General features: G+C 40.1%; 1 protein-coding gene across 3 annotated transcripts in view; it reads right to left on the reverse strand.

Moving 5' to 3' along the window:
• Window positions 1–22287, reverse strand: part of SBK1 (SH3 domain binding kinase 1) — a 98208-nt gene that overhangs the window by 28022 nt on the left and 47899 nt on the right. Inside the window, exon 1 of one of the 3 annotated variants that reach the window (XM_056536349.1) lies at window positions 1146–1974. The exons of the other annotated variants lie outside the window; for them this stretch is intronic. The gene's annotated coding sequence lies outside the window, so the exon portion shown is untranslated. Of the gene's footprint in view, window positions 1–1145; window positions 1975–22287 lie in introns of those variants that run through there. 3 annotated transcript variants of the gene reach the window in all.

Consider the following 22287-nt stretch of genomic DNA (forward strand, 5'->3'; position numbering starts at 1 on the left):
CAGCGCGCCCGGACAGCCGTTGGCTGTCCGGGCGCGCTGGGAGTTGTAGTTTTGCAACAGCTGGAGGCGTCCTGCTTGGGAATTACTGAGTTAAACATTGCCATGAGTTCCATTCACTGACAGGAATTCACTTATCTCCCAGACCTCTTAAATAAGGTATTTTTTTGTGAAGACCACTTCATTTTTTTTTGTTCTTTTGCGCAATTTTACGTAGTCCTCTCAAAAAACAATAGTTGTATGCCCATAGTTGTAAAGGCATTTAAACCGACAGCTACAGACACTGCTATATGAGGCCTAGCCATTGATTTACACAGCAACATATGCCTCTCGTAGATAACAATGCACAATGCTGCAGCCCTGTAGGTGTCATTCGCAGCCATACAAACAGGCCCTGTGTGTGTCAGACACATACACGCGGTAGGAGCGACACCGCAGACCGGCCTCGTCACATGTGTGCCGCCACATATGTATATATATATATACACACACATGGAAATTCAGATTTTCCAGGATACAACAATAAGGCTCTCTGTCACCATGTCATTCAATGCGAGCGACAATACACCCCCAGTAAGGCGTGTTTTAAAGAACAATAAAGGAAGGGGGGGGGGGGGTCAAATTAACCATTTCTTCACTGGCCCTAGACGAAATTTAGAACGGGCAGACGGAGACTGCAATACCCTTTTAATGTAATGTTGGGGGGGGGGGGACTTTATTGCGGGAGTAACGCTCTGCAGGCCTCCGACAAGCCAGCGTGGCTTACAGGAAAAAGTGATGGTCTGCAGTTGCTGGGCAGAAAAGTGTGAAGGTGGCGATATTCCTTTAGGCTTTGCAAAATAAATAAATAAATAAATATATATATATATATATATATATATATAATAAATAATTTACCTAATGGGCCAAGTTGTGGCTTGAGGCATGCAAAGGGTTAACTTGGCTAAAAATTGGGCACGTAGTGTCGGGTCAGAGATGAGTACAATGTTTTTTTTGGGAAGATTGAATTATGGAGGTGTCCTATAATAGGGTGTTCACTATCTTGACATATATATATATATATATATATATATACACTAGTGTTGGGGTGATAAGCGGGCACCCCGGTTTGGAATGTAAGGTAATGTATAGGTAGAGGGCTTTCTTACCTGTAAGGAGTAGTATTCAGATTGTAAGTGAGAGCCCTCCCCCGTCTTCTCTCATCCCGTCGTGTCCCGGAGAGTCTTCTGTACTGGTGTGAATGGTCCGCTCACACATCAGACCAGTGCATCCCAGATCTGCCCTCCTGTCCCTTCCATAGGCTGGGCCTGTCCTAACCGTCCCCCCCTGTACACAGAGCCAGTGATACAGCAAGGCAGCCCGCCGTCTACCTGCACGATCTGTATTCACCACCATCTATTCCTCTGCCTGTCTGAATTCTCCCAAGACAGTGCCTGGAGTCTGACAAGTCGCTATTCTTCACTATATCCTATATCTATATTGGCCACTGGTCCATATCCTATATCCCTGCCCTCAGCTCTTTCACTTGTGTCCCCGTCCTATCCCGTCTCCTTTGTCCGTATCCTATATCCCCGTCCTATCCCGTCTCCTTTGTCCGTATCCTATATCCCCGTCCTTTCCCGTATCCTATATCCCCGTCCTATCCCGTCTCCTTTGTCCGTATCCTATATCCCGGTCCTTTCCCGTATCCTATATCCCAGTATTTGTATACACTCCAGTGTCGGTATGTGATCTCCAACTATTTACCTCCTAGGTGCCCGTCCTTCTCAGTGACCGTCCCCTATATCCTGGTCTTCCTCACCCTGTATCCCCGTCCTCCTCCTGTATATGCTCTGTCCGCTCCCCTCCGCCGTCTCTCTTTTGTCGTTCTCCAGCCTGTGTCTCGGTTTCCCTTGTTCTTCCCTTATCCTTCTTTCTCTGTCTCTTCTCTGTGACAGTCTCTCTCCTCCCTGTTTATCCTCTCTGCCTCCCCCCTCCCCCTGTGCTGTATCCAGTCTTTCTCTTCCGATCTCCCCCCTTCCTCTGCTGTCTACCCTTCTCCTCTATGTCCACATCTCTCTCTGTCCTGTGATAACCTTGTGTCCCTCTCGCTGACACTCTAATTAACCCCCTAAGTCCCCTCCCAATTCCTCCTATTAACCCACATTCTGTATTGCCCCCATTCTGTATACCTGTCCCCAGCTCACCTGTATACCCTCCTAGCTGCTTTCTATTACCCCCACCCCCTCTATCCCTATCTCCATTGTTGGGGCACGCTCTTCCTATTCTTCACGTACATTATTATTCGGCCCCCCCCCCCCCATTATTTTATTCCATTGGCACCCCAATAGCCGTTTCTTTTCTGTATCACGTGACCGGCAGCAGCTGGGTCCTAGAGGCTGGATGTTGGTTTCTAGGTCAGCTGGGAGGGGGGGCGATGAGAGTGCGCTGTCTCTTTAACAGCAGGTGTTTTTTTGGCTTCCCTTAACTCATTCAGCACCTTTAAAGGGACCATGCATGGCAAATAAAGAGCCGGCGCCTCTCAGGATCATCACCCCCATCCCCATATACAAACCTATGTTTTACATACGAGCGTCCGCGATAACAACATAAAGCATAGATGGCCGTATTATGTACTGCACAGCGGCGCTCCTGTCTGACATTGTACATGAGCCTATTGTACGCTTCATTTGCGCCTTTGTGTTTGCCCGTCTGAGCTCACTTGTCTGGTACCCCCCCCCCCCCCCTTTTGTGTGTGTTCCTTTAAAGCTGGACATAGACATTACATAGCCCTTGGCTGAATTATAACTTGGCCGATCGGCTTATCTGAATGTGCATGTTATTTTAGGAGGAAAAAGGGGGGTAGGTTAACGGCTATTCGCCACCATGACGCCGCTTAAGGCGCAATTCACATCATAATTTTCACATCTGTTGAACGTATAGTTAAAATGGATGGCTTACGATCGGATGGAAGAATCGGAGGCCTATAAAAAAATCAGATCTGTCACATGACCGATTTATTTAAATAAAATTCGTATACGTTTTTATCTTTGTTTCCCAACCAGCTGTTGCAAAACTACAATTTCCAGCATGCCCGGACAGCCGAAGGCTGTCCGGGCATGCTGGGAGTTGTAGTTTTGCAACAGGTGGAGGCACTTTGGTTGGGGAACACTGTTCTACATTATTCCTACTTCGCATTAAATTATAATAAATGAATAAACAAATAAATCAGATGAAAATGAGAGAATGATACAATTCAATGCGATTCAGTAATGATAAACAAATCGCATACGATTTATTTAGTTTTTTACGAAAAATCACAGGACGGAAAAAAAACACGAGTTCCACTCAAAAAACATAAATAAATAAATAAAACATAGACGGATCAAAAGTGGAGTAGAAGCAAATCCCCATAGCGAATCTCTCCTGCTCAGGACAGTTCATGACACGGACAGAGGTGGCAGCAGAGAGCACTGTGGTCAGACTGGAAAGAACTACACAACTTCCTCTGGAGTATACAGCAGCTGATAAGTACTGGAAGGGTTAAGACTTTCATATAGAAGTAATTTACAAATCTGTTTAACTTTCTGTATTGGAAAAAAAAAAGTATATAATAATAATAATAATTTCAAAGCAGTACCCCTTTATCATCCCTCCAAGAAGAAGCTCTTCTAACATTGTGACATTAGGGTTGACTACTTTAGAAAGCAACCCCCCCCCCCCCCCCAAAAACAAAAAAAACAAAAAAAAAAAAAAACAACCTGATCTCTATGCCATTCCGATCGGCTGTTGTGATTTAAGGAAAAGAAGCAACAGCATCCCCACAGGACAAATGAGGCATTACACAATTTTAATTGAAATGAATGGGGACGTGGACGTGCTGGGTCCTCCAGAGCAAGAGAGACGTGCTGGGTCCTCTAGAGCAAGAGAGACTCTCTGTAACTGCTGGATGCCCCGGCTAATGGAAAAAGTTCCCCCCTTTTATTATATTATATATTAATGATTATTATTTAGGACCCCCTTTATTGTTATATTTATATAATAATATTATATATTATTTATTATTGTTTTTGTTGTTAGGTCCCCCTTTATTGTTATATTGTTATATATATATATTAATATTATATATTAGTTGTTGTATTATTATATATTAATTACTTATTTATAACATAGGATCCCCTTTATTGTTATATTACTATTTTTATATAATAATAATATTATATTTATATATATATATAATATTATTATTATTTTTATTATATAGGACCCCCTTATTGTTATATTGTTATATATAATAATATAACATAATATTTATTATTATTATTATTGTTGTTGTTGGGACCCCCTTTATTGTTATATATAATAATATATATTAGTTGTTGTACTTCTTTATAATATAGGGTCCCCTTTATTATATTACTATTTTTATATAATATATATATATATATATATATATATATATAATATTATTATTATTATTTTTTATTATATAAGACCCCCTTATTGTTATATATAATAATATGATATATTAGTTGTTGTATTATTACATATGAATTACTTATTTATAATATAGGATCCCCTTTATTGTTATATTACTATTTTTATATATTATATATATAATATTATTATTTTTATTATATACCCCTTTATTGTTATATATAATAATATTATATATTATTTACTATTGTTGTTTGGTCCCCCTTTAGTGTTAAATATAATAATATATAATAGTTGTTGTTGTTGTACTTATTTATAATATAGGATCCCCTTTATTATATTACTATTTTTATATATTATATATATATATATATATATATATATAAAATATTATTATTATTATTATTATTTTTATTATATAGGACCCCCTTATTGTTGTATTGTTATATATAATAATATTATATATTATTTATTATTGTTGTTGTCGTTGCGATCCCCTTTATTGTTATATATAATAATATTATATATTAGTAGTTGTTTTATTATATATTAATTACTTTATTGTTATTTTACTATTTTTATATATTATATATATATTATTATTATTTTTATATTCTTTTAGATTACAATTAATCATCATAATAGAGGTTTTCTAAACCACATAATCCCTTTTGGGGTGTGGAGCAGTGTTTTCCAACCAGGGTGCCTTCAGCTGTTGCAAAACTACAACTCCCAGCATGCCCGGACAGCCTTCGGCTGTCCGGGCATGCTGGAAGTTGTAGTTTTCCAACAGCTGGAGGTTCACAAACACTGATACACTCGTATGTCCAAGGGTCTTCATCTTCAAGGAACGCCGGATTGTTAATGTATAAATGAGGTGTCCCGCCATGACAGATTCTTTTAACAATCACAGAAATTACAAGAGAATAAGAACAGATAGTAGGAGTGTCATCTGTCATGTACCGTGCAGCTGCTCTGGAAAGAAAACCGGAGACACTTCCAAGGAAATAGATTTCTAGGGAACCATCTTTGACAACAGACGTGCAGAAAGAAAAAGGGCCGTGTGGTTCTGAATGGACTTACAGGAATACGACATATACACAGTGTGGCCATACGTACGTGAACCCCAGAACATCACCTTTTTATGTAATTGAACCGCTCTACTATGTCTTGGAACATAACTACAGGTGTGATGTCAAACACAAGAATAGGAGTGCCTGATATTGGAACAGATATAATACACAGTGATGTCACAGTACAGGGATAATATACACAGTGATGTCACAGTACAGGGATAATACACACAGTGATGTCACAGTACAGGGATAATACACACAGTGATGTCACAGTACAGGGGTAATACACACAGTGATGTCACAGTACAGGGATAATACACACAGTGATGTCACAGTACAGGGATAATACACACAGTGATGTCACAGTACAGGGATAATACACACAGTGATGTCACAGTACAGGGATAATACACACAGTGATGTCACAGTACAGGGATAATACACACAGTGATGTCACAGTACAGGGATAATACACACAGTGATGTCACAGTACAGGGATAATATACACAGTGATGTCACAGTACAGGGATAATACACAGTGATGTCACAGTACAGGGATAATACACACAGTGATGTCACAGTACAGGGATAATACACACAGTGATGTCACAGTACAGGGATAATATACACAGTGATGTCACAGTACAGAGATAATATACAGTGATGTCACAGTACAGGGATAATACTCACAGTGATGTCACAGTACAGGGATAATACACACAGTGATGTCACAGTACAGGGATAATACACACAGTGATGTCACAGTACAGGGATAATACACACAGTGATGTCACAGTACAGGGATAATACACACAGTGATGTCACAGTACAGGGATAATACACACAGTGATGTCACAGTACAGGGATAATACACACAGTGATGTCACAGTACAGGGATAATACACACAGTGATGTCACAGTACAGAGATAATACACACAGTGATGTCACAGTACAGAGATAATACACACAGTGATGTCACAGTACAGAGATAATATACACAGTGATGTCACAGCACAGGGATAATATACACAGTGATGTCACAGCACAGGGATAATACACAGTGATGTCACAGTACAGGGATAATACACAGTGATGTCACAGTACAGGGATAATATACATAGTGATGTCACAGTACAGGGATAATATACACAGTGATGTCACAGTACAGGGATAATACACAGTGATGTCACAGTACAGGGTTAATAAACACAGTGATGTCACAGTACAGACATAATATACAGTGATGTCACAGTACAGGGATAATATACACAGTGATGTCACAGTACAGACATAATATACAGTGATGTCAAAGTACAGGGATAATACACACAGTGATGTCACAGTACAGGAATAATACACAGTGATGTCACAGTACAGGGATAATATACACAGTGATGTCACAGTACAGGGATAATATACACAGTGATGTCACAGTACAGGGATAATATACACAGTGATGTCACAGTACAGGGATAATACAGACAGTGATGTCACAGTACAGGGATAATATACACAGTGATGTCACAGTACAGGGATAATATACACAGTGATGTCACAGTACAGGGATAATATACACAGTGATGTCACAGTACAGGGATAATACACAGTGATGTCACAGTACAGGGATAATATACACAGTGATGTCACAGTACAGGGATAATACACACAGTGATGTCACAGTACAGGGATAATACACACAGTGATGTCACAGTACAGGGATAATATACACAGTGATATCACAGTACAGGGTTAATAAACACAGTGATGTCACAGTACAGGGATAATATACACAGTGATGTCACAGTACAGGGATAATATACACAGTGATGTCACAGTACAGGGTTAATAAACACAGTGATGTCACAGTACAGGGATAATATACACAGTGATGTCACAGTACAGGGATAATACACAGTGATGTCACAGTACAGGGATAATATACACAGTGATGTCACAGTACAGGGATAATACACAGTGATGTCACAGTACAGGGATAATACACAGTGATGTCACAGTACAGGGATAATATACACAGTGATGTCACAGTACAGAGATAATATACAGTGATGTCACAATACAGGGATAATATACATTGATGTCACAGTACAGGGATAATATACACAGTGATGTCACAGTACAGGGATAAAACACACAGTGATGTCACAGTACAGGGATAATATACACAGTGATGTCACAATACAGGGATAATACACAGTGATGTCACAGTACAGGGATAATACACACAGTGATGTCACAGTACAGGGATAATATACACAGTGATGTCACAGTACAGAGATAATATACAGTGATGTCACAGTACAGGGATAATATACACAGTGATATCACAGTACAGGGATAATATACTTAGTGATGTCACAGTACAGGGATAATACACAGTGATGTCACAGTACAGGGATAATATACACAGTGATGTCACAGTACAGGGATAATATACACAGTGGTGTCACAGTACAGGGATAATATACAGTGATGTCACAGTACAGGGATAATATACACAGTGATGTCACAGTACAAGGTTAATAAACACAGTGATGTCACAGTGCAGGGATAATACACACAGTGATGTCACAGTACAGGGATAATACACACAGTGATGTCACAGTACAGGGATAATATACACAGTGATGTCACAGTACAAGGTTAATAAACACAGTGATGTCACAGTGCAGGGATAATATACACAGTGATGTCACAGTACAGAGATAATATACAGTGATGTCACAGTACAGGAATAATACACACAGTGATGTCACAGTACAGGGAATATCTATCTATCTATCTATCTCATATCTATCTATCTCATATCTATCTATCTTTCTCATATCTATCCATCTATCCATCTCATATCTATCCATCTATCCATCTCATATCTATCTATCTATCCATCTATCTATCACCTCTATATTCTATATGTCGGTATAAGTAGCAGTGATCTATTCTCGTCTTTTCAGAACATGGCTGGGAGGTTAATGATGAGCTCTAACACAAATCTGGAACAAAAGTAGAACTGATTCATTTTAATATCTTGCAGAAAATATGAATGACCTTTAAACAAGTTCGGAGCACAGATGTCACAGATTTCATTCATTCGAGCCTCCAAATATGACGGCCGTAGCCAAAAAAGATGTCGATTTTTTTCCAGGCATCCAACACAACATTAGACACATCGTGTACTAACACTATGGAGTGAGCTCATAAAGTAGCTGCGGAAATAATATCCTTTTTTTGCCTTGTCAAGATATGACAATGATGCAAAACTACAACTCCCAGCATGCCCAGGCAGCCGAAGGTTTTGCAATAGCTGGAGGTCCATAGTTTGGAGACCACTTTGGCTCATTAAAAGCCATCCAGTGTATATATATATATATATATATATATATATATATATATATACCCTACTTTGTATTAAATATAGCTAATTTACTTCTTCCGGTGCTAATTACACCAGAGGTGGCATCTCTTTATACAGCAGCGCACGAAGCCGTCGTGTTGGCCGGAACACACGAGCTCTATTTTCCGTCCCTATTGTGCTGTTTAAGGTAAAGAACACGGTGGAAAAATGAACAAGTAAAAATAGATACACGAGACACAAAGTCTTGGGACATTCCTCAAGTGTATGCCACATGGCTGATTGCAACGAAGAAAAAAAAGAATAGGGTGACGCATACGGGCAATCACCGGCTCCGGTGTCCGCCTGTGGGAACGCGTTAGCCATGGCGTTGATTGCTCGGGTACAATGGGTGGGGGAGAAAATAAGAGACCTATTTCTAACCTGCCTGACAATCATCCGCTCAATCACCACCACAGAAGTGAAGAGAACTTTAAAAGGGTTATTCCTGGAAGAACTGCTGAAGGAGGCTATAGTGTTGCTCATCATAATCTTCCTGTTCACACTACAGAGATGGCACATTTCAGAGCAGTCCTAGTGCCAGCATGTTTAGTGGGCACCCTCTCCATACAGAATCTCCAAATGAAATATCTCCGGGCGGAGATTCTGTAGAGTAAATAAGCCTACAGATTATACATTTAATACTGTATCTTATTATTTACCAGAGATAGTTTTGTTGTTAGTTATAACTGGGCGGAGTGTTTACATATCACTTTCATTTTATGTATCTATAAATGATGCTTGCCCTTTGATGTCATTTGATGTGAGGTCCTCTTTTCACAAGAATACCGATATATGATTTCTGAACTAACCAACTTCTGTGACTAAATTTGATGATGGTATAATAAAATGTATCTGCTAACTAAACATATTAAGGTGTCATTGACATTTCTATATATTCATATCTGACATTCTACCTACTCTATATATTCATATCTGTCATTGATATTCTTTATATATACTCATATATCATGGTGCATTTATATACTCGTTTGGGTTAATCAATCATAATAATTACCTGAATATTCTTATAATGACTGTTATTATATTAGTTTTCAAAAGTTACTAGCACTACTGACATCAAAGAACTCATCTGACTAAATAGTCGAGCCCAGGTAAGATGAATTGCATACTGTATATTTTTGAAAAATTAGAAAGGTAAATTTCTTTGCTATTTTTGTCAACCATAAATCATAGTTCATAAATGAGTTGTGCTAATATTCTTCCAACTATCTATCTATCTATCTATCTATCTATCTATCTATCTATCTCTCATATCTACAATTGTAAAACAAAATAGAGAAAAAGAAACACAGCCGCTCATCCACCATTTGAATTTTGATCTAATTGCTTCTCAGCATAAATTCAAACACTAACAGGTTGTTAGTATACATTTTGATCAAAAAATACAAGCCCACTCGCCATGTCAAAGCCACCTATTTAGAGTGGGTCCCTAACCCAACATTATCATAGCGCCAGGCGGCGGCCACCACCACCACAAAACCATGCCCACAGGGTGAGCGACCCAGTGACCAGGCAGCCCCACTGCTGCCCGACCAAACCCCTGGCTCCGGGCCACACCCCCCCATAGACAACGCATCACAGCAACAATGATTGCCGCAGTGCAACCACACCAATGTGAATACCTACCAAGTGCTCTCTGCCAGAGGGCTGAGAGAATGCTAGGAGCAAACCCTTATGCAGTCTCCTGCTAATGAAAAACACCTGGGCCGAATGGGTGGAGCAGAGTCCTGGCTATGAAAGAGGGGACAGAATACAATTGTAAAACAAAAATAGAGAAAAAGAAACACAGCCGCTCATCCACAATTTGTAATTTGATCTACTTGTTTCTCGGCATTAATTCAAACACTAACAGGTTGTTAGTATACATTTTGATCCAAAAGGAGCACATGGTAGGTTTCACACTTGTGTGGTTCTCTTTGGCGGGCATTGTTACTGTGATGCTTTGTCGGTGGGGCGGAGTGGCCCAGAGCCAGGGGCTTGGTCGGGCAGCAGTGGGGCTGCCTGGCAACTGGGTCATTCCCCTGGTGGGCTTGGTGTCTCGGAGGCAGTGGTCCCTGCCCGGCGCTACGCCAGTGTCAGGTTAGGGACCCACTCTGACTAGGTGGCCTTGACGTGGCGAGTGGGCTTGCACTTTTGATCAAAATGTATAATAACAACCTGTTTTTGAAATTATGCTGAGAAGCAAATAGATCAAAATACAAATGGTGGATGTGCGGCTGTGTGTCTCTATTTTTGTTGTCTACCTCATATCTATCTATCTCATACCTATCTATCTATCTATCTCATATCTATCTATCTATCTCATATCTATCTATCTCATATCTATCTATCTATCTATCTCATACCTATCTATCTCATACCTTTCTATCTCATATCTATCTATCTCATACCTATCTATCTATCTCATATCTATCTATCTCATATCTATCTATCTCATATCTATCTATCTATCTATCTCATATCTATCTATCTATCTATCTATCTATCTCATATCTATCTACCTCATATCTATCTATCTCATATTTATCTCATACCTATCTATCTATCTCATATCTATCTATCTATCTATCTCATATCTATCTCATATCTATCTATCTCATACCTATCTATCTATCTATCTCATATCTATCTATCTATCTATGTATCTCATATCTATATCATATCTATCTCATATCTATCTATCTATCTCATATCTATCTATCTCATATCTATCTCATATCTATCTATCTCCTATCTATCTATCTCATACCTATCTATCTCATACCTATCTATCTATCTATCTCATACCTATCTATCTATCTCATATCTATATCATATCTATCTCATATCTATCTATCTATCTCATACCTATCTATCTATCTCATATCTATATCATATCTATCTCATACCTATTTATCTATCTTATATCTATCTATCTCATATCTATCTCATACCTATCTATCTATCTCATATCTATCTATCTCATACCTATCTATCTATCTATCTATCTCATATCTATCTATCTATCTATCTCATATCTATATCATATCTATCTCATATCTATCAATCTATCTATCTCATATCTATCTATCTCATATCTATCTCATACCTATTTATCTATCTTATATCTATCTATCTCATATCTATCTCATACCTATCTATCTATCTCATACCTATCTATCTCATACCTATCTATCTATCTATCTCATACCTATCTATCTATCTATCTATCTCATATCTATCTCATATCTATCTATCTATCTATATAGTCAGGGCTGGATCAAGGTCTGTGGGTGCCCCTAAGTAACAATGGTTGGATTGGGAGAGTAATACTGCCACGATATTATGTTACATAACACCGTCATATAGTACCAAATACATGTCAAAACAAAAAATAACTATGTCCCTAAAAAAGATCACTATAAGGGGGTTGCTATGGTTCCTCATTGTCCATTCCTAGAGGAAGGAGAAATATCAACTACCCACCGTGACCCACAACCCAGTACAGAAATGTCCATTCTGTTAAATAGAGGCCCCTTTAATCCTTAACACTTTATATTTCTGGGCTGTGAATGGGTTGTCTCATTTAATATGAAGTAGGTCCAGCAATCAGATATACGACATGGGTCCAGGTGATCAGCTGCTATGGCCCATCAGCAACCCAAGACCACCAGATCTAGCGCCAGTCCCCATTCTGGGACCACTCCCCTCTATTATGTCCATACTACCGAATAGGACATAGCTTGACAATCTCTTTAAATATTGATAATAAATGAAATAAAAAAATAACTTTTTAATTTTGTGCTGATTCCTTTTCCGACCGCCAAATATTTTTAGTTGTGCGACTCCTACACAATATATATTTTTTTTAACAATGTGAGTTTTTCTTCTACAGGGATGTGTTTTGTCATCTAGGCCTTTTAATTGGGCTTCATCCTACGAAAACCATCCCAAGCCCACGTCCGTTTGTCTATAAAAATAAAAAACCTGAGTGGAGAGGGGGAGGGGGTCAATATTACAAGACGCACATCACAAGTGGTGGCACCTTTATAAATAGGGTGGTGAGGGTGTGATGAGGGAAGATTGAATTAACTCCTTGTGTTCGTGACGCCAGGGCGTGGTTTATCCTCTACACCACCTGAAGGAATACCGCTGGATCCTGGGATAGGCACGGGGGCAATAATGACTCCGACGCCAAGTTACGGAACAACGGAAGCTTTACTGAGTCAGACAGATGTAACAGTCTATACAGATTGGCTAGGCCCAAAGAGGTGACCAGGGACTTCAGAGACCTTAGGGCTTGCTGGGACTTGGATAATTTGGATGCAGGCAACACTGACTTGAGACCGGATGACTTGGACTGACTTGACTATGACAGACTATGACTGACTTCACCCCTTCTGTAGTTTACCAGGCTTTTACTTGACCTGTGGGGTAGTGGACTTGAGAACCCATGGCTGCTGGACTGACTTTAGGCCTCCTCTGGACTCCAGACACACACCTAGGACTTGACCTCACTGCAAATCAGCTACAAGAACATAAGAGCAGAGCTCCAAGAGAGCGAACTAGCGCCACCCAGGGCTTATATGGGGTAGACTCGGAGGGGTCCCTTAGGTCATATGGTCAGTGATACCTCACTGGGTTACAATCACATGACAACAGGTCTTAAAGCTATAACTCATTTTATGTACATTATATGGTATAACATAGGAATTAAGGAAGTAGGTAGAACACAAGTGCAGGGGTGGGGGTTACTTCTGGAACTTCTGGAGCTTCGGCCGGCTCTTCTTCAGCGGTCAGGAGCTGGAATTGGTTCAGGACTTACTGGACTCGGTCGCTGGCATTTGTGCTGGAGACATTGGAGACATGGTCGGCACTCTGGAGACAGGTATGTAGGCTGGAGCCAATGGCGACAGGATTGGGACTGGCGTGTTGACTAATGCTGGTTGAACTAGTCCATGGATGGATGGATCCCCTCACCAGGAACATACTCCCTTGCAGGTCGGACATCTGGAGGAGACGGTGCTGGGAGCACTGGTAGATCTTCTTTGAGACGATTTCGGTGGACGACTTGTGGCTCATACCCAGGCTTCTGTACTTCGTATACATCGGACGACTAGGAGGGGTCCCTTAAGTCACATGGTCAGTGATACCTCACTGGGTTACAATCACATGACAACAGGTCTTAAAGCTATAATACATTTTATGTGCATTATATGGTATAATATATTTAAAGGGGTACTACCGTGGAAAACTTTTTATTTTATTTTAAATCAACTGGTGCCAGAAAGTTAAACAGATTTGTAAATCACTTCTATTAAAAAAATCTTAACCCTTCCAGTACTTTTTAGGGGCTGTATACTAAAGAGAAATCCAAAAAAGAAATTCATTTCCTGTGATGTCCTGACCACAGTGCTCTATGCTGACCTCTGCTGTCCATTTTAGGAACTGTCCAGAGAAGCATATGTTTGCTATGGGGATTTTCTCCAGTTCCTAAAATGGACAGCAGAGGTCAGCAGAGAGCACTGTGGTCATGACATCACAGGAAATGCATTTCTTTTTTTGGATTTCTCTTTAGTATACAGCCCCTAAAAAGTACTGGAAGGATTAAGATTTTTTTAATAGAAGTGATTTACAAATCTGTTTAACTTTTCCACGGTAGTAACCCTTTAAGTGAGTAGGTAGAACACAAGTGTAGGGGGGGGGGGGGGGTAAGGGGACACTGTGTGGAGTCTGCTGGACAGAGCAGCTAGGGTACAGGGGTGCAGCTCCTGTACTGCGTCACCACGGTAAAACTTAAAAAAGTTTGATGTTTGTTCTAGAATTATGTTTAATTTGTTATAATAGTACGAAAAAGGCTGTAATTGGCATTTTCTTTTAAAGGGATTTGTATAATTAGGTTTTGGTTATGAAGCATCAGATGCATGCAGTGATGTAGTGACTTTATCCCTTAGGGCAGTGGTCTTCAACCTGCGGACCTCCAGATGTTTCAAAACTACAACTCCCAGCATGCCCGGACAGCCGATGGCTGTCCGGGCATGCTGGGAGTTGTAGTTTTGCAACATCTGGAGGTCCGCAGGTTGAAGACCACTGCCTTATTCACACGGCAGAATTTCCGCTTGTGGAATTCCGCCTCAAATTAAAGCCCATAGACTTCTATGGGATTCGACACTTCCCATTCACACTTGAATTTCCGCTGGCGGAATTCCGCTGGGAAATGCATTTCCGAGTACGGAGACGGCGCATTTCCGAATGGTCCACGCTGCACGACGTTTGCGGAATGTCCGCCCATCTGAACATAGCCTGAGATTTTTCTTCCCGCACTTTGCTTGCCATGTTTTTTTTGTTTTGTTTTTTTGGTATTAGGTTCTGCTTTCATTTTCCCAAAATAGTGCCACTCCTGCCAATGTGCAGTGTCTGGTATTGCAGTTAACCCTCCATTAAAATCATTACTACTGAAATGCAATACCAGACACAACCACTAGATAACAGTGGCGCTGTTCCAGAAAAAAAAAAAAGAAGAAGAATTTTTTACGGAATTCTGGACTACACCTTTAATTTGCAATTACCAAGACTTCCTGCGGGGCGGTAGGTGATGACAATGACCTTCTTAAATATTTAGTTTCTTAGACTAAAGATTGCGAAAGGCATCACTTTCCAAATTGTCATTGCAAAATGCAGATGTAACATTGGCAATCATCTATGATAACGCAGAGACCTTCGGTGACAGAATTATATTTAGAAAAGTAATTACAGGAGGAGGCGAGCCATCCCACCGCTGACACCCTTAAGGGCATCTTATTACAGGGACCTATGGAAGGATCTCACCAGAAATAAGACTTCTCCTCATTCACTGACAGATTCCTGATATTCCTGACCTTTGTAAATGTCATTAGATGTATGTGATCCTGCTATATTTAACACACACCCTAGGTCAGTGTTTCCCAACCAGGGTGCCCCCAGCTGTTGCAAAACTACAACTCCCAGCATACCAGGACAGCTGAAGGAGTTGTAGTTTTGCAACAGCTGGAGGCGCCTTGGTCGGGAAACACTGGCTTATGTCACACTGCCATCCTTATATTAGACATCACTGTGCATTATCGCTTTACTGTGACATCACTGTTTATTATCTCTGTGCTGTGACATCACTGTGTGTATTATCCCTGTACTGTGACATCACTGTGTATTATCTCTGTACTATGACATCACTGTGTATTATCCCTTTACTGTGACATCACTGTGTATTATCTCTGTACTGTGACATCACTGTGTATATTATGCCTGTACTGTGACATCACTGTGTATATTATCCCTGTACTGTGACATCACTGTGTATATTATCCCTGTACTGTGACATCACTGTGTATATTATCCTGTACTGTGACATGACTGTGTATATTATCCCTGTACTGTGACATCACTGTGTATTATCCCTGTACTGTGACATCACTATGTATATTACCCCTGTACTGTGACATGACTGTGTATATTATCCCTGTACTGTGACATCACTGTGTACATTATCCCTGTACTGTGACATCAATGTGTACATTATCCCTGTACTGTGACATCACTGTGTATATTATCTCTGTACTGTGACATCACTGTGTATATTATCCCTGTACTGTGACATCACTGTGTATATTCTCCCTGTACTGTGACATCACTGTGTATTATCCCTGTACTGTGACATCACTATGTATATTACCCCTGTACTGTGACATGACTGTGTATATTATCCCTGTACTGTGACATCACTGTGTGTATTATCTCTGTACTGTGACATCACTGTGTGTATTATCCCTGTACTGTGACATGACTGTGTGTATTATCCCTGTACTGTGACATCACTGTGTATTATCCCTGTACTGTGACATCACTATGTATATTACCCCTGTACTGTGACATGACTGTGTATATTATCCCTGTACTGTGACATCACTGTGTGTATTATCTCTGTACTGTGACATCACTGTGTGTATTATCCCTGTACTGTGACATCACTGTGTGTATTATCCCTGTACTGTGACATGACTGTGTATATTATCCCTGTACTGTGACATCACTGTGTATTATCCCTGTACTGTGACATCACTATGTATATTACCCCTGTACTGTGACATGACTGTGTATATTATCCCTGTACTGTGACATCACTGTGTACATTATCCCTGTACTGTGACATCAATGTGTACATTATCCCTGTACTGTGACATCACTGTGTATATTATCTCTGTATTGTGACATCACTATGTATATTACCCCTGTACTGTGACATCACTGTGTATATTATCCCTGTACTGTGACATCACTGTGTACATTATCCCTGTACTGTGACATCAATGTGTACATTATCCCTGTACTGTGACATCACTGTGTATATTATCTCTGTACTGTGACATCACTATGTATATTACCCCTGTACTGTGACATCACTGTGTATATTCTCCCTGTACTGTGACATCACTGTGTATTATCCCTGTACTGTGACATCACTATGTATATTACCCCTGTACTGTGACATGACTGTGTATATTATCCCTGTACTGTGACATCACTGTGTGTATTATCTCTGTACTGTGACATCACTGTGTGTATTATCCCTGTACTGTGACATGACTGTGTGTATTATCCCTGTACTGTGACATCACTGTGTATATTATCCCTGTACTGTGACATCACTGTGTGTATTATCTCTGTACTATGACATCACTGTGTGTATTATCTCTGTACTGTGACATCACTGTGTGTATTATCTCTGTACTGTGACATCACTGTGTGTATTATCCCTGTACTGTGACATCACTGTGTGTATTATCCCTGTACTGTGACATGACTGTGTATATTATCCCTGTACTGTGACATCACTGTGTATATTATCCCTGTACTGTGACATCACTGTGTGTATTATCTCTGTAATGTGACATCACTGTGTGTATTATCCCTGTACTGTGACATGCCTGTGTGTATTATCCCTGTACTCTGACATCACTGTGTGTATTATCCCTGTACTGTGACATCACTGTGTGTATTATCCCTGTACTGTGACATCACTGTGTGTATTATCCCTGTACTGTGACATCACTGTGTATTATCCCTGTACTGTGACATCACTGTGTGTATTATCCCTGTACTGTGACATGACTGTGTATATTATCCCTGTACTGTGACATCACTGTGTATATTATCCCTGTACTGTGACATCACTGTGTATATTATCCCTGTACTGTGACATCACTGTGTGTATTATCCCTGTACTGTGACATCACTGTGTGTATTATCCCTGTACTGTGACATCACTGTGTGAATTATCCCTGTACTGTGACATCACTGTGTGTATTATCCCTGTACTGTGACATCACTGTGTGTATTATCCCTGTACTGTAACATCTCTCTGTATATTATGCCTGTACTGTGACATCACTGTGTGTATTATCCTGTACTGTGACATCACTGTGTATATTATCCCTGTACTGTGACATCACTGTGTATATTATCCCTGTACTGTGACATCACTGTGTGTATTATCCCTGTACTGTGACATCACTGTGTGTATTATCCCTGTACTGTGACATCACTGTGTGTATTATCCCTGTACTGTGACATCACTGTACATATTATCCCTGTACTGTGACATCACTGTGTGTATTATCCCTGTAATGTGACATCACTGTGTATATTATATCTGTACTGTAACATCACTGTGTGTATTATCCCTGTACTGTGACATCACTGTGTGTATTATCCCTGTACTGTGACATCACTGTATGTATTATCCCTGTACTGTGACATCACTGTGTATATTATCCCTGTACTGTGACATCACTGTGTGTATTATCCCTGTACTGTGACATCACTGTATGTATTATCCCTGTACTGTGACATCACTGTGTGTATTATCCCTGTACTGTGACATCACTGTGTGTATTATTCCTGTACTGTGACATCACTGTGTGTATTATCCCTGTACTGTGACATCACTGTGTGTATTATCCCTGTACTGTGACATCACTGTGTGTATTATCCCTGTACTGTGACATCACTGTGTGTATTATTCCTGTACTGTGACATCACTGTGTGTATTATCCCTGTACTGTGACATCACTGTGTGTATTATCCCTGTACTGTGACATCACTGTGTATTATCCCTGTACTGTGACATCACTGTGTATTATCCCTGTACTGTGACATCACTGTGTGTATTATCTCTGTACTGTGACATCACTATGTATTATCCCTGTACTGTGACATCACTGTGTATTATCCCTGTACTGTGACATCACTGTGTGTATTATCTCTGTACTGTGACATCACTGTATATTATCTCTGTACTGTGACATCACTGTGTGTATTATCCCTGTACTGTGACATCACTGTGTATATTATCCCTGTACTGTGACATCACTGTGTATTATCTCTGTACTGTGACATCACTGTGTATATTATCCCTGTACTGTGACATCACTGTGTATATTATCCCTGTACTGTGACATCACTGTGTATATTATCCCTGTACTGTGACATCACTGTGTGTATTATCTCTGTACTGTGACATCACTGTGTATATTATCCCTGTACTGTGACATCACTGTGTATTATCCCTGTACTGTGACATCACTGTGTATTATCCCTGTACTGTGACATCACTGTATGTATTATCCCTGTACTGTGACATCACTGTGTATATTATCCCTGTACTGTGACATCACTGTGTATATTATCTCTGTACTGTGACATCAATGTGTGTATTATCCTGTACTGTGACATCACTGTGTATATTATCCCTGTATTGTGACATCACTGTGTATATTATCCCCGTACTGTGACATCACTGTGTATATTATCCCTGTACTGTGACATCACTGTGTATATTATCTCTGTACTGTGACATCACTGTGTATATTATCCCTGTAATGTGACATCACTGTGTATTATCCCTGTACGGTGACATCACTGTGTATATTATCTCTGTACTATGACATCACTGTGTATATTATCCCTGTACTGTGACATCACTGTGTATTATCTCTGTACTGTGACATCACTGTGTGTATTATCCCTGTACTGTGACATCACTGTGTGTATTATCCTTGTACTGTGACATCACTGTGTGTATTATCCTTGTACTGTGACATCACTGTGTGTATTATCCCTGTACTGTGACATCACTGTGTATTATCTCTGTACTGTGACATCACTTTGTGTATTATCCCTGTACTGTGACATCACTTTGTGTATTATCCCTGTACTGTGACATCACTTTGTGTATTATCTCTGTACTGTGACATCACTGTGTATTATCTCTGTACTGTGACATCACTTTGTGTATTACAGCCTTAGGGATTACAAATAATCATATGCTTTTAATTTTCTGAGCTCGTTGCTTTAAGTGATCCTACAGGAGCGGGTTCCCTATTCCAGGTGTTGCTATGGGACCCCCATGGTTACACATTACACCCCTGGTAACCATGTACAAATATAGCTCCAGACTTGGAAGGTATTGTTACAGCAGCACCCATGTGCACCACAGTGAGGTAACCTTACTGTCCTACCCCACAGCTTGTGTATACTGTGTCACCACGTGCAAGGAAACACCTGGAGCGCTATTAACCTTACAAGACTTCAATGTCATCCATGACACGAGGGGTTACAAGAATGTGCCCATTACTGGGAGAGATTCATCTGCTAAAGCTGTCTGGGCATGCTGGGAGTTGTAGTTTTGTAACAGCTGGAGGAATACTGGTTGGGAAACACTGTCTTAGAGACAAGAAGAATTAATAGTCATACAGCTCCATCTGATTGATCCTAGCATTTATGCACCAGTACAGTATATATTTGGTAGTTGTACACCTCCCCTCCAGCTCTATCTGTATATTGCTGCTGCTATCTCTATGGGATCAGGATATATAGTAGTTATACACCTCCCCTCCAGCTCTATCTGTATATTGCTGCTGCTATCTCTATGGGATCAGGATATATAGTAGTTATACACCTCCCCTCCAGCTCTATCTGTATATTGCTGCTGCTATCTCTATGGGATCAGGATATATAGTAGTTATTCACCTCCCCTCCAGCTCTATCTGTATATTGCTGCTGCTATCTCTATGGGATCAGGATATATAGTAGTTATACACCTCCCCTCCAGCTCTATCTATATACTGCTGCTTTCTCTATGGAATCAGGAGATATAGTAGTTATATACCTCCCCTCCAGCTCCATCTGTATACTGCTGCTATCACTATGGGGATCAGGATATATAGTAGTTATACACCTCCCCTCCAGCTCTATCTGTATATTGCTGCTATCTCTATGGAATCAGGATATATAGTAGTTAATACACCTCCCCTCCAGCTTTATCTGTATACTTCTGCTACTATCTCTATGGGATCAGGATATATAATAGTTATACACCTCCCCATGAGCTCTATCTGTATACTGCTGCTGCTGTCTTTAAGGCATTAAGGATATATAGTAGTTTTTTACCTCCCCTTTAGCTCTATCTGTATACTGCTGCTGCTATCTCTATGGGATCACAATATATAGTAATTATAAACCTCCCCTCACTCAACCCCATGAGTCTAATCAGGTTACCTGGCTGAACTCCGGCATGAATGGTCTAATTAGATGACCAGGTGCAGGGATCAAACACCACACTCTCTCTCTACAAAGCCAAAGGATTCATGGGAAATGTAGACAGCACTAGGAAATCATTTTAGTGATGAAATTGCATCTAATAGAGACAAACTTAGCTAGAACCAGGTACACACAAGAACTTCTACATCATACTCATTATACATAATATTAGCCTATGCTGCACTATGTAAGAAAAAATAAAATTCCCGGAGTGCTTCTTTAGGGGTGTAATCCTGCCTATCTAGTCTCCAGCATAACACCACCCACTAGTGATAATGGAGCATTTCTTCTGGTAAAAGGGGTACTCCCGTGGAAAACTTTTTTTTTTTTTAAATCAACTGGTGCCAGAAAGTTAAACTGATTTGTAAATTACTTCTATTAAAAAATCTTAACCCTTCCAGTACTTATTAGCGGCTGTATACTACAGAGGAAATGCTTTTCTTTTTTGATTTTTCTGATGTCATGACCACAGTGCTCTCTGCTAATCTCTGCTGTCCATTTTAGGAACTGTCCTGGGCAGCATATGTTTGCTATGGGGATTTTCTCCTGTTCTGGACAGTTCCTAAAATGGACAGCAGAGGTCAGCAGAGAGCACTGTGGTAATGACACAAGGGAAATCTAAAAAGAAAAGCATTTCCTCTGTAGTATAGACTTGCATTGAGGGGGCGTGGTCGTGGCGTCACGACCCCTGCAGCCCGCAACCAGCGTTCGGAACAAAAAGTTCCGAACGCTGGGGCAGTGGAGTGTCCCTT

The sequence above is a fragment of the Hyla sarda genome, chromosome 8 (genome assembly GCF_029499605.1).
Source record: "Hyla sarda isolate aHylSar1 chromosome 8, aHylSar1.hap1, whole genome shotgun sequence".
NCBI classification, from domain to species: domain Eukaryota; kingdom Metazoa; phylum Chordata; class Amphibia; order Anura; family Hylidae; genus Hyla; species Hyla sarda.